The sequence below is a fragment of the Leptopilina heterotoma genome, unplaced genomic scaffold (genome assembly GCF_015476425.1).
Source record: "Leptopilina heterotoma isolate Lh14 unplaced genomic scaffold, ASM1547642v1 Lhet_246, whole genome shotgun sequence".
NCBI classification, from domain to species: Eukaryota; Metazoa; Arthropoda; class Insecta; order Hymenoptera; family Figitidae; genus Leptopilina; species Leptopilina heterotoma.
This window is the reverse complement of record NW_025110962.1, coordinates 87,954-102,997: the sequence shown is the minus strand read 5'-3', so window position 1 is coordinate 102,997 and position 15,044 is coordinate 87,954. Positions and strand designations below refer to the sequence as shown.

Below are 15,044 nucleotides of genomic sequence, written 5' to 3'. Positions count from 1 at the left end.
TTTAAAAGAAGAAAACGCATAAATATATTCTTCTACTCCGAAGAAAACAGTGTTTTTATTTTTTTTACTTTAATTCTTGAATTTTAGACTTAAGGGTAGTTTTTTTGATTTAAAAAAAAACAGAGGGTGATGGAGCAATTCTGACTTCATATTCGTATTCAGGGGGCCAAAATACTATAAGACATGTAGGTCTTGTTCAATGAACAGACAACTTTTTTTTTTTTAATAATAAAAATTAAAAATAATTATTTTTAATTTTTATTATTTAAATACACAATTAAAAATAATAATAATACTCCGCAAAAAAGCCCAACTAATAGAAAAATAAAAAAGTAGGTTAATTTTAAATTTAGATCTAACTATTACAATGTTAGACTTATTAAGTAATATATAACAAGTAATATTATATATATTTCTCTAAATAAAGATGTCTATTGACTTTTTAAAATTGATTTTCTTAAAAATTTCTTTATTAAAGTATTAATATTTAAATTTTATAGTTATTGCTGTTTTAAAAAATCAATCCGGGAATATTTATTTTTGGTCCGGGAATTTGAAAATAATAATTCACTAGACACCTTGAATTAATTTTTAACTTGATATAATAATTTTAATTCACTAAAATGAATTTAATTTTAGTTTTTAATAGAATTAATAAAAAAGAATTTAAATGTTTTTGGATATCGATTTTTTTCAAAAAATAGGTTATTATTGTATTATTTTTAGTTGTCAGTTATGGGAAAGTCGAGAAGCAGTCGAGAAGTTCGGTCGATGACAATTAGAAAATTAGACGATACGATTTGACAATTAACAAAAGAATAAACGAGATGATCGTTTGAAAACCAAAGACGATAACCAAATAATCGCTCGAAAAAATGAAATTCTCGGATCGAAGTGAAACACTAACTTACAGAAATATAAGTCATTTTCACTGATTATCCATTTAAAAAATTATTGTTGATGTCTGTCAAACAAATACAGGGTTGCCACGGACCTGGAAAACCTGGGAAACCCGGAATTGTCATGGAATTTTTTTTCAGTCATGGAAAACCTGAAAAATCTGGAATTGTCAGGGAATTTTACAAAGCCTGATACTAAAAGCTCAATTTTTTGTATTTGAGTCGTAAAAATTTTAAGTTTTCAAGTTGACATTATACAACTTTTTGATTTTAAATTTAGTGCTTACAATTGAAATCAATATGGCATTTCTAAATTTTAGTTTCTTTTGGTCTCTATCTTCCTTTAAATAATTTTTAAATTAATACATTTTAGAAACCCCAAAATGTTATGAAACTGAAGCTACCAACTTTTATGCAATGAAAATTTTTTCTTTTGCTAATTGTTTTTTTAATGTAAGAAGCCCTTTAAAAAATTGCAATCGAAAACAATTGCTTCTGAAGCGAGGAAATAATAATTTAGTTGACATTTCGGGATATTTGGAAAATCTACGAAAAAAATAATTAAAAATCACTGATTTCCTTGCTTTCCTTAGATCCTCTTACAATTTTTTTAAATGACTTGTCACATTAAAATAAATAATTTGTAAAAGAAAAAATTGCTTATGAGGTTAGGAAATAATAATTTTGTTTAAATAATATATGGATTTTTCGAAAATCTGTGTAAAAAATCAAAATTAATAATTTCCCCGACTTCGATCTTTTGAAATTTTTTAAAAGGCTTCTAACATTAAAATAAATAATTAGCAAAGGAAAAATTGTCATTGAATAAACGTAGGTAACTTCAGTTTCATAAAATGTTATTAAAATGCTTAAAATACTTGTTTAATAATTGTGAAAAATTCTAAACTAAACTAAATTTTTAAATTTAAAAAGATTTGCTCCTCATCTTTCTTCGGAGCGTATCTCAAATAATCTCACAAATTTTAACTTAAATTTTTGTTATTAATGAAATTAAAAATTAATAACTTATTTTGTTAACAATTTACTTAAAGGATTTTATACTTTTTGTCGTAATTAGCTAAAAACATACCAAAACAATTTTATTTCTGGTTTGGAATTTTTTAAGAAATGGTCTGGAAAACCTGGAAAAGTCATGGAATTTTAAAATCGATGTCTTGTGGCAACCCTGAAATAAATAAGTAAATACACAAGTAAATAAATAAGTTCCATTACAACACAGACAGCGCAGCATCAGCGAGTGAGGTATTTACGTATATTTAAGAAAATTTCAACAGACACTACGTGCATCAACGAACCTTAAAAAATTCAACAATTTATATTATCAATCGTTTATTAAATCTATACATATATGTGATTTGTGTATATGTAGGAGTTTATATCTGCATATGAGCAGTATACATGTGTATGTAATTTATGTACATGTGTGAGTATACATGTACATGTGATTAGTGTATATGTGTGAGTATACATGTGTGGGTGTTATGCGCGCATGCTTGATATTCACAGAACACTACTGCGCATGCCTGATATTCATAGAACACTACTGCGCATTCCTCACATTGATAGAACACTACTGCGCATGCCTGATATTCATAGAACACTACTGCGCATGCCTGATATTTATAGAACACTACTGCGCATGCCTGATATTTATAGAACACTACTGCGCATGTGTAATATTGACAGAACACTACTGCGCATGCCTGATATTCATAGAACACTACTGTGCATTCCTCACATTGATAGAACACTACTGCGCATGCGTAATATTGATAGAACACTATTGCGCATGCGTAATATTGACAGAACACTACTGCGCATGCCTAATATTGACAGAACACTACTGCGCATGTGTAATATTGACAGAACACTACTGCGCATGTGTAATATTGACAGAACGCTACTGCGCATGTGTAACATTGACAGAACACTACTGCGCATGCGTAACATTGACAGAACACTACTGCGCATGCGTAACAGTGATAGAACACTACTGCGCATGCGTAACATTGACAGAACACTGCTGCGCATGCCTAATATTGATAGAACACTACTGCGCATGTGTAACATTGACAGAACACTACTGCGCATGCGTAACATTGACAGAACACTACTGCGCATGCCTGACATTGACAGAACACTACTGCGCATGCCTGACATTGATATAACACTACTGCGCATGCGTGATTTGTGAATATGTATACATTTGTGTTAATATTATTTTTAAAAGATATACATATATATACGACTAGGGTCGGTCGGTCGGTCGGTCGGTCGTGCCCATGTAGGTCTTGTTCAATGAACAGACAACTTTTTTTTTGTGTGCCTGTGATTATAATCATGCCTAAATTAAAAAAATTTAAAATTTTTAGGTATAAAATAATTTTTTAATAAACATTAATAAAAATTTAGTTTTCTAAACATTATTCAAAAGTAGACGAAAGAACAAAGTTTTGTCCTCTTGATGTAATTTTTCTAAATTCAATAGATTAAGTTATAGATAATTAAAAATAAGTATACTTAGATTTCTTTGAATAATTTTTTAACATAATTAAATTTTTCAAATATGTCTACAATAGAAGGTTTTGAATAGTTGAAATTTTGCAAAATTTAATTGAAAATAATTAATTTATTTCAAGTATTTTGTTACAATTTTTTGAAGAATTTTAATTGCAAATTTTGAAAATAATTGAATTATCAAAAATTAAAAAAAAAATTTTTAAAGATAAATTAGGATATAAGAATTATTTTAAGAAATTCAATTATTTTCGAAAAATAACATTATAATATTTTTAAAGCAATTGTTTAAAAGATAAAAAAAAACACAAACTGTTAGAGGCAAAAAAGGAGATATTTAAAAAAATCATTTTTTCCCCGCACTTATAATTCACATCAATATCAAACATCGGAAAAAAAACCTCGATACATCGAAAATATCGAAATTAAAACATCGAGGTTGTAAACATTGATGTTTCCGATGTCGATGTCCCATCATTACCTACAGAAAATCCTATTAGTAAGAAAAGAATGGACATATCTTCGCCCTTTTCTTACTAATTATCCAGAGAATCAGGCTAACATTCAAAATCTAACCTTCTAAGTTTAGATATTTCAAAAAAATTATTTTATTGATGCAAATAAATATTTATTTTAATTAAAAACTATGCATTATTGAATCAAGTAATTTTCATAATTGATTTAAAGCAATATTTATTAGATCAAATTATTCTATTTAATTGACTTAAGTAATTTGTATTTGGTTCAAATAACTATTTATTTGATACCATAAATTAAAATATTTATGTCCAGTAAATATTTACTTAGTTCAAATAAATAAAAATAAATAAGTAAAAACAAATAAGTTTAAATACAACCGAACGAGCGTTAGCGAGTGAGGTATATGTTGCTAGTTAATATTAATGTGTTAATACTTAGTAATTAAACTTTTTTGAACTTAGCGCAATTATAATAATTTATAAAGAAAATATAACACAAAATAAATAAAAATAAATTTAAATAATAAAAATTAAATAAAAACTAAATATTATTATTATTCATCTGTTATTCACTAAACTTTTTTTTATTTCGCGTGATTAGAACAATTTATAAAGAAAATATTATTTAAAAAAAATTAAATACTAAATATAATGATTAAATACAAGTAAATAAAAAATTAATATTATAATTTTTAATGACTTAATCACTATATTTTTCTTTTTTTGAATTTCGCGCCATTGAAGTTCATTACATTGCCGCCTAGATGGCATGAAAATTCTCTCATAAACGAAACGTTTTTGGAATTTCACGTGATTATAACAATTTATATAGAAAATATAGTGGAAAATAAAGAAAAATAAATTAATAGGTATAAAGAAAAGTAAATAAAAAAATTAATATCCTATTTAATGTGTTAATAATCAAATTTTTCTTTTCTTGGATTTCGCAATTTATCAAATTGCCACGTAGATGTCATGAAAATTCTCTCGTAAAAGAAATGAAATGAAATCAATGGAGTACAAGAAGCATTCTATTAAAAATCTACAGAAATTTTTCTACTGCAATTAACATAATTATAATAATTTCTAGTGATTATAATAATTTATTAAGAAAATATAATAATAAATATGAAAAAAAATTTTTAATAAATAAAAGAAAGTTAAAAACTAAATATTTTTATTAATTTGTTATTAATTAATTCTTTTTTAATTTCTTGTGATGACAATAATTTATAAAAAAATATATAATTCAGAATAAATAGAAATAGGTTTTAATAAATAAAGATAAATAAAAAATTAAATATTATTATTTTTAATGTGTTTATAATCAAACTTTTTTTTTAATTTCGTACCAATACTGTTCATTAACTCGTGATTATAATAATTTATTAAGAAACTATATTAAATAAACAAATAAATAAAATTTAATTAAATAAAAGTAAGTTAAAGACTAAATATTATTTTCTAAAAACAAAAATTACAAACTAAATATTATTATTAATTTGTTATTAATTAAACATTTTTTTAATTTAGCGTCCTTATAATAATTTGTAAAGAAAATATAATAGAAAATAAATAAAAATAAATTTGAATAAGTAAATGTAAATAAAAAAATCAATATTATTTTTAATGTGTGTTATTAATCAATCTTTTCTATTTTTTTGAATTTCGCCCCAATATTATTTCATTAAATTACCGCCTTGATGGCATGAAAATTCTCTCATAAACGAGATGAAATTAATAGAGTACATTAATCATTCTAGTAAAATTCCTTAAAACTTTTCCTACTGTGATTATAATAATGATAATAATTAATAAAAAAAATATAATAGGTACAAAATAAATAGAAATAAATTTGATAATTAATTAATTAATTAATCAATTAATTAAATGATTGATTAATTAATTACCATAAATTTAAATAAATAAATATGAAGAAAAAATGTAATATTTTTATTAATGTGATATTAATTAAGCAAAATGAATAATAATATGTTTATGTTCATATTAAACGATGTTTTATTTTTTTTTATTGTATTTGTTTCATTTATTTGTTTATTGATTTTTGTCATTTTTGTCATTTATTTCATTTATTTGATATGTTTGTGGTTAAATAATTGAAATTTTCATTGAATTAAAATGTGGGTAAAGTAAACAAAAAAAATAAATTTTTTTCTAAATTTGCATAAGAATACACTTAAATTCTGAAAGCGGAAATAATAATTTTTCAATGTTGCTGTTCAATGCATTATAAAATCAGGGAATGTCTTCTTCGTTTCCTGCGCGTAATTCCGGTAAAAGATCGTCACTTCCGGCTTTAGCCAAATTCAAATAAGGCCTACGTGCTTGAAAAAGGTTGAGATTTATGCACATATATACAATTTTTATTCATATATGATAAATGTTTTGGATTCGTTTTGTATTGAATGAGTTGGAGGTTTTGCAAAATCGTATGGAAGGTCGCGTCTGATCGAAGAACTGGAAGGATCATGGTCATTGATCTGACTTCTCTTACTTTAACTCGTTCTATTTATTTCTATAAATAATAAAAAAAAATCTACTGTTATAACTGTAAATATATTTTTTTTTTGCTTTTATTATCGTCAAAAATATCTTTTCATCAAATTTTTTTTTATCAAAAAAATATCAAATTGTGGAAAATTGGATAAATTATGTACACAAAAAAACAGTAAAAAATATATTTGAAAAAATCTCTTTTTTTCGTATATAATTAACTGGATAAAAAAAAATTTATGTAACATTGTAATATTTATTATTTATTATTAACTATGACTTTCATTATTTAAATACAACACAATATCTACTTTAATAAATATGTTTGTGTGACAAACGTCAAGGTTTAAAAAAAATTGTTTCCTCGCATATAAAGTATCTGATTTGTCAAACTAGAAAAAAGCATTTTTTTTCTCTCTCTCTCTTCTCTTTAAATATATTAAAATTTTTTCTTTTAATTTAAAGTACAATGATAAATAAAATTTATTTTTGTCCTATTAATAGAATTTATCCGCATTTTGTTCGCAAAGTGATTTGTCTCGACAATTTATCATCACGTTTATTATTTATTTCTCTGAATCAGAGAGACGAGTGTAAGAAAAAAAGTAATCTAAAATATTTAAAAAAAAACAAAAATTGCGATGGTAATTAAAAATAATTAGTTTCTTGGTTTTAAAAATTTCTCCGCAAGACTGAATATGTTATCAATATCAATATTCAAAAGGAGGTTAGATGAGATTTTTCTCAAACAAGTATTGATCGAGTGTCCATTTCTCTTCTTAAATTTCAAACACAACTTGTATTTGAATATGACATCTTCATTTCATATATATCTTCATTCTGAAAAATCATCGTTCTTGATTTAATAATAAAATTCTTTTTTTTTCATTCTCGGGAGTAATTATTTGTGTGTAGTTTTTTATAATTTATCGAAATTATCTTACACAATTGAGAGCTATTATATTGTAATTATCATTTGAGAGTGAATACGATTCGAAAAATAATTCTAATCAATTAGTAACACGAGATTTTTCTTTTTCGATTTTTTTTCCCACATTGGATAGAATTTGCAAGTCATTTTTCTTTTTTTGATTTTCAAGTTTCGTAACTGCAAGATTTTTTTCAATAAAAATATTTTTCATTGTTTCTTTTTTTTTTTGCTTTTTTCCCTTTTTTTGATCATTGTGGGAAATTCCAGAAAATAATATACAAATTTGCTTTTAAAAGTACTTTTGAGGAATCAAAAATTTTTGCAATTACGAGACCTGAGTGTAATTATGGCAGAAGAGAAAGAAAGAAAATTAGAGAAAAATTTGTGGAAAGTTAATTTTTCAATTATAAGGAGAATTCGGAAGGTATGAATATTCCATAAACGGATATATTTACAAATGCTTCCAGACATTAAAATTTCTTCTGTATATATATATGTGTATAGAATCCTTGGAATCATTCAGTTAAAAATTGAACTTCTCATTCTTTTTCTTTCTCTCTTACGAGTGAATGCAATTTCGTCGGTTTCTTCAAAGTCACAGTCACGACGAGCGTGACTTAATCGATTCGACCAATTTGGATATTATGTGCAAAAAGGAAAAAAAAAAAATTCAGTCCCACTTTTGTATTTCTTTAAACTTTTTTAGACTTTAGCAATGTGAAATTAAAACGCTAACTACTATAAAAAGAATAGTGCTTCTTTCATTCTCAAAATTCACTGTTATGACATTTACGAACTGCATGACGAGTTAAAATATCATTTTTTTTAAAATTCATTATTATTCTTTTATATCAAAAAAAGGAAAACTAATTTTTTTAATATACTATTTTTTATGTTAACGCTTTTTATTGAGAGAGGGAAAAAAAATTAATAAAGTAAAATAAAGGAAAAGGAAAATTTATAAATATTTTTGAATATATTTTATTGTGCATTTTGAATCTAATGTGGCGAATTAAATAAAAAAACGAATAAACAAATAAATAAATAGAAAAAAGCCACTAAATAAATAATAAATGTACCAATAAACAAATATACAAACACTCTCTAAATTTGAATTAGTAAACATTTTCACTAATTCAAATTTAGAGAGCATACAAATAAATAAAAAAACAATTAAACAAACAAATAAATACACAAATATGCAAATAAACAAATAAATAATAAAACAAATGAGCTATTAAATTAATGATAATAAATAATTGATAAATAAAAAAAATACACAAATAAACAATTAAATATTTTAAAAAATAAACAAAAAAACAAATGAATAAATAAATAAACAAACAAAGAAACAAACAAGTAAACAAATAGACAAATGAACAAATAAACAATTAAATAATTAAATAATTAAATAATTAAATAATTAAATAATTAAATAATTAAATAATTAAATAAATAAATGAACTAATAATCAAATAAATGTACAATTATACAAACAAATAAATAAAAAATAAATAAACAAATAAACGCACAAATACGCAAGTAAAGGAATAAAAAATACACAAATAAACAAATGAAAAAATAAACAATTAAATAAATAAACAAAAAAAAACAAATAAATAAATTGATAAATAAAAACATGAATCGAATAAATAATTAAAAATTATACAAATGAATAAACAAATAAATAAATTATTAATCAAATAAATAAACAATTTTTCAAACCAATAGATACAAAAATTCACAAATAAAAAAATAATAAATAAATAAATAAGCAAATAAATAAATAATAAACAAATAAGCAAATAACTAAATAAAAAAATACACAAATAAACCAATGAATAAAATAAACAATTAAATAAGGTATACAAATAAAAAATACACAAATAAATAAATGAATTAATAATCAAATGAACGAACAATTATCCAAACAAATAAATACAAACATTAACGCACAAGTAAATAAATAAATGAATAAATAAACAAATAAATTAACAAAAAAGTGCACAAATATGTAAATAAATAATTAAAAAAATGCACAAATAAACAAAAAAATGCACAAATGAATAAATAAATAAACAAACAATTAAATAAAATAGTAAACAATGTGAAAATTTTAAATATATAGAAATTAAAAATTCTCCAGACAAATAACACAAAAAGTTAAATAAAAAAATCCACTAATAAACAAGTAATAAATAAAGAAATAAATAAACAAATGAACAAACAAATAAATGAACAAATACGCAAATAAATAAATAAAAAAATATACAAATAAACAAATGAAACAATAAATAATTAAATTAATGTACAAAGAAAGAAAGAAACAAATAAACAAAAAAAAAAAATGATTAAAATAAACATTTAAATAATTATATGAATGAATAAACAAATTAATAAATTAACTAGTAAACAAATAAAAAAACAATTATCCAAACAAATGAATACAAAAATTCACAAATAAGTAAATAAATAAATGAATAAATAAATAGACAAATAAATTAACAAAATAAAAGCACAAATATGTAAATAAATAAATAAATGAATAAACAAATAAACAAATAAATAAAACAGTAAAAATTGTGAAGATTTTAAATGTAGAAATTAAAAATTTTGCAGACAAATAAATAGGCAAATAAAACAAAAAGTTAAATAAAAAAATTCGCTAATAAACAAATAAAATAAATAAATAAACAAATGAATGTATAAATAAGCAAAGAAATAAATAAATATATAAACAAATAAATAAATAAACAAATAAATAAACAAATATATACAAAAATTCATAAATAAACAATTAAATAAATAAACAAAAAAACGCATAGACAAGAGCAAATAAATCAATTAAACAATGAAATAATTAAACAAATAAATTAACAAAAATTCAAATAAAAAAATAAATAAAATAGTGAAAATAGTGAAAATTGCCAAGTATAGAAATTTTAGTGTTTAGATTTTACTGTGAGAAAAAATTACTTAGTTTTCTTCTTAGCGATGAATATACAAAAGATTAAATCTAAATTAGTTTTCTTCTATCTTTTAGTGAGAATTTTGTACAAATGACAAATGAATCAAATAAACATTAAAATAATTATACAAATGAATAAACAAATAAATTAACAAATAAATAAATGAATGAATAAACAAATAAATTAACAAATAAATGCACAAAAATTTAAACAAATAAATAAAAAAAATACAAAATAACCAAAAAACAAATAAACAAATAAAAAAAACACAAATAAACAAATGAATAAACAAATAATCAAAAAAATAAATAAAATAGTAAAAATTGTGAAAGTTTTAAGTATAGAATTTAAAAATTCTCCAGAAAAATAAATACACAAATAAAACAAACAGTTAAATAAAAAGTTTCACTAATAAACAAGTAATAAATAAATAAACAAGTGAACAAACAAGTAAATGCACGAATACGCAAATAAATAAATATATAAACAAATAAACAAAGAAATAAACAAGTATATACAAAAATTTATAAATAAACAAATGAATAAAATAAACAATTAAATAAATAAACAAAAGAACTTAGACAAGAACAAAGAAATCAATTAAACAATGAAATAATTAAACAAATAAATAAACAAAAATTCAAATAAACAAATAAATAAAATAATAAAAATAGTGGAACTTGCTAAGTATAGAAATTTTATTGTTTATACTTTATAGATTTTACTTTGACAAAAAATTACTTAGTTTTCTTCTCAGCGATGAATAAATAAAAGATTAAATCAAGTTTTCTTCTGCCTTTTAGTGAGAATTTTGTATATAAATTTTTCCATAAAAGCACTTTCTACTTCCGGCTAGAGAATAAGATTGACATTGAGATGCTCATCACACGATAGAAGATGGTTTTCTCAATAGAGTTTCAAACACGTGACAAACTGGACCATTGAATGCTGACTATAAACACCGTTACTCACGGAACAACTAAATAGCCTCCCATGACCAAAGTTGTAATACTCGTATGCAATGCACTCGTTTTTTCATTTTTGGTTGTGCATTGGTGACTTCTCTAATCATCAATTCTAAAGGATATACTTGACACTCGATTGACATGTCCATATGAATGGCGAAAATCTTTATGTATTTTATCGTCTTTCAATTTCTCGCATTTCTCGCTTTCAGTATATAAACAGTACCGTTTTCAAATCGAAGGAAAGAGAAATTTTTTTCTTTTTTATATAGAAAAAAAAAATTATCTTCCGTTTTTTTTTTTAATGTTTTGTGATAAAAATCGATTTGTGCTGAATCGAAGTGAGAACTTTCGTATATATTTTATACATGTTTCTGAACAATTTGCTGTAATTGAAATTATAATTAGGAGAAAATGAAAATGAAAATTTATTGACTGAGGAAATTTGTTGATTAAATTAATTAAGGAAGTAAATTTATTAACTAAGTTAAATACAGTAAATGTAATAAATATCTAAATTTAATTACTTGATTTATTAACTAACTGAATAAAATAACAAAATTTGTTAACTAGCTACTATAAATAATTGAATTTATTAATCTAATGAAATAAAGTCATTGCTAAATTTATCAACTAAATAAATTAAATAACTAAATTTGTTAACTAAATTAAATTTAATAACTAAATTAATTACCTGATTAAAGAAAATTAAATTTGTTAACTAACTTTTTCAGTTTAATTTATTCATTTTAAAAAATTTAAAAATTGAATACAAATTTGTATAAAACAATCCAAGCATTTATACAATGTACATTATCCAATGGAAATTAGCCTAAAAAATTCTTTAAATTAAGTCAGGCAATAGCCTGACTGAATTTAAAAATTTAATTTGTTAAGTAACTAAATAAAAAAAATTTTAATAAAAAATAAAAAAATTTGTTAACTAGCTGTATTAAATGATTGAATTTATTACCTAACTAAATAAAATTTAATAAATATAAATTTATCAACTAACAATATTAAATAAAAAATTTTTTTAATTATACATAAATTTCTTATTTATTTAATTTAAATAACTAAATTTATTAACCAGGTACTAGATAAATTAAATAATTGAATTTATTATCTAGATAAATAAAAAAATTTCTAAATTTATCAACTAAAGGAAATAACTGAATTTGTTAATTAACTAAAATTATTTATTTTACGAATTGAATTTTTCCACCATTGATAACTTCATTTAATATCTATATTATTTTAAGAAGAAATTTTTCACTTTGCATAAATTTTCACCTGTCAGGTAAATTTTGGAATGAAAAATGAAGTGTTGAAATTATAGAAACAATATTTCTGTTTAATATTATGTCAATGTGGTGTCTAAAGATATTCATGAATGAAATATTCACCACGTGCGGTGGTATTCGGGTGACATTAAGCCAACCAAGAATGAACCTATTAATAGAATAATACACCACGTGCTCCTTGTTAATTTCATCAAAGTAAATATATTCATTTCTTCAGTTTTGTATTTTGTAACAAATAATGTTTTTACGAAGATTTTTTTCACATATTTTTTTTTTTTTATTATTTGTAATCTATATTAATTTTTTGATAACACAATTTTTTACTAACATTACAATTAATATTTGTTTTTAAATATGTATAACAATAATTTTTTATTTTATGTAAAATTCTTTTTTTTTTTGTTAATAATTTTTAAAAATTTAGAAATGAACAAAATAAAATTACATTGAAAATAAATAAATAAATAATAATAATAATAATAAAATTGATAAAAAAAACTCAATTATTGGAGTAAATAATTTTTTTTCTGGGTCATTTATCATTTGAGCTTTTATCTTACTTTGAAAGATTGTTTTGTAAACAGGATTTTACATGTGCGAATTCATTGAAATGTTGCAGATGCTACCGGAGCCGCGCTCCTTCTAAAGAACACCACATCTGAGTAAACGAAACGTGAGTATATTTCAATCCGTTCTTTTTCCCTTCAGTTTATTTATCATTTTATGTCTCGATGTCGATTTTTTCTTTTATATATTCGTTAACGAGACATGCTAATATAGGAATTGAAAAATTAACTAGAACAATTTATTAATTTCACTCATCATTTGTCTTTAATTATTATTTTTTTTTATTTCATTAAAGAAAAAAAAATTCTTTGCAAAGTATGAAATTTTTCAGTATTTGTAATATTTTGTAATTATATATTTTTATTTATTAATTTCTTTCTGTATTTGTTCATTTTTATTCAATCAATTTTTGTATTTGTTTTTTATTTATTAAATTTTTTTTTTGCATTTATTTGTATTTATTTATTTCTTTTTATAATTGTTTATTTGTTCATTTTTTGTATTTTTTGTATTTTTATTTTTCTTTATTTATTCATTTATTTATTCACAGAAAGTATTTGTTTATTTTTATTTGTTAAATTATTTTATATTAGTGTTTTTTTATTTATTAATTTTTTTGTATTTTTTTATTTCAATTTCTTTATAATTGTTATTTTTTTTAATCACTTTTTCTATTTGTTTATTTTCATTTATTCACTTTTTGTATTTGTTTATTTTTATTTATTAAATTATTTTGTATTTGCTTTTCTATTTATTAATTTTTTTGTATTTTTTTATTTCAATTTCTTTATAATTGTTATTTTTGTTAATCACTTTTTCTATTTCATTTTTTTCATTTATTCACTTTTTGTATTTGTTTATTTTTATTTGTTAAATTATTTTGTATTTGCTTTTCTATTTATTAATTTTTTTATATTGGTTTTTTATTATTTATTAAATTTTTTTTCTATTTATTTAGTTGTATTTATTTATTTCTTCTTATAATTGTTTACTTGTTCATTTCTTTGCATTTTTTATTTCAATTTGTTAAATTTGTTTGTAATTGTTTTTTTTATTCACTTTTTGTATTCGTTTATTTTCATTTGTTAAATTTTCTTATGTATTTTATTTTTTTTTTTATTTATTAATTTTTCGTATTTGTTTATTTTTATTGCATTGGTTTTTTTGCTTATTAATTTTTTTGTATTTGTTTATTTTTATTTATTTATTTTTGTTGCTCTTGTTTATTTTCATTTATTTATTTATTTATAACAAAGCCCAACAGTAAAAATAATATTTAAGTAAATTTTGTATAAAATATAAAAATTTATAGGTAAGAAAGTTGCATTATTGTGAAAATATCGTTTTGAAAATTAGCACGTAATTTAATAACTTATTGCAACAATTATGCTATCTTATTGAACTTCTTACTGAAGTAAACAATAATTACGTTTTTATTGTACTACGTAAATAGAATACGATAATGACAAAGAATGTTGCGACTACTTTAAAGAATTATAGATATAAAATTCAATTTTATTATTGTCATTATAGTAGCAATTAGGATTTTTATTATTTATTTTTTATAATAATTATAACTACTAGAACTATTAAGAACTTTTAATAAAATACTATTAATAGTATACTACTCCAACTACTACTATTATTATTAATATTATTATTATTATTATTATTATTATTATTATTATTATTATTATTATTATTATTATTATTAATATATTTTTTATAATAATTATAACTTCTAACACGATTACTACTTGTAGTACTACTACTAATACTATTACTAGTACTATTCTAACTACTACTACTACTATTATTATTATTTTTTTTATTATTTACTCTACATGATATTTATTTTTTTTATTAATTCTTATTCAT

At 21.4% G+C, this 15,044-nt stretch overlaps 1 protein-coding gene across 1 annotated transcript in view; it reads left to right on the top strand.

Moving 5' to 3' along the window:
- Positions 1-15,044, top strand: part of LOC122503152 (protein windpipe) — a 62,205-nt gene that overhangs the window by 38,065 nt on the left and 9,096 nt on the right. The window contains exon 2 of the mRNA XM_043613597.1: positions 13,219-13,272. The gene's annotated coding sequence lies outside the window, so the exon portion shown is untranslated. The remainder of the gene's footprint in view (positions 1-13,218; positions 13,273-15,044) is intronic.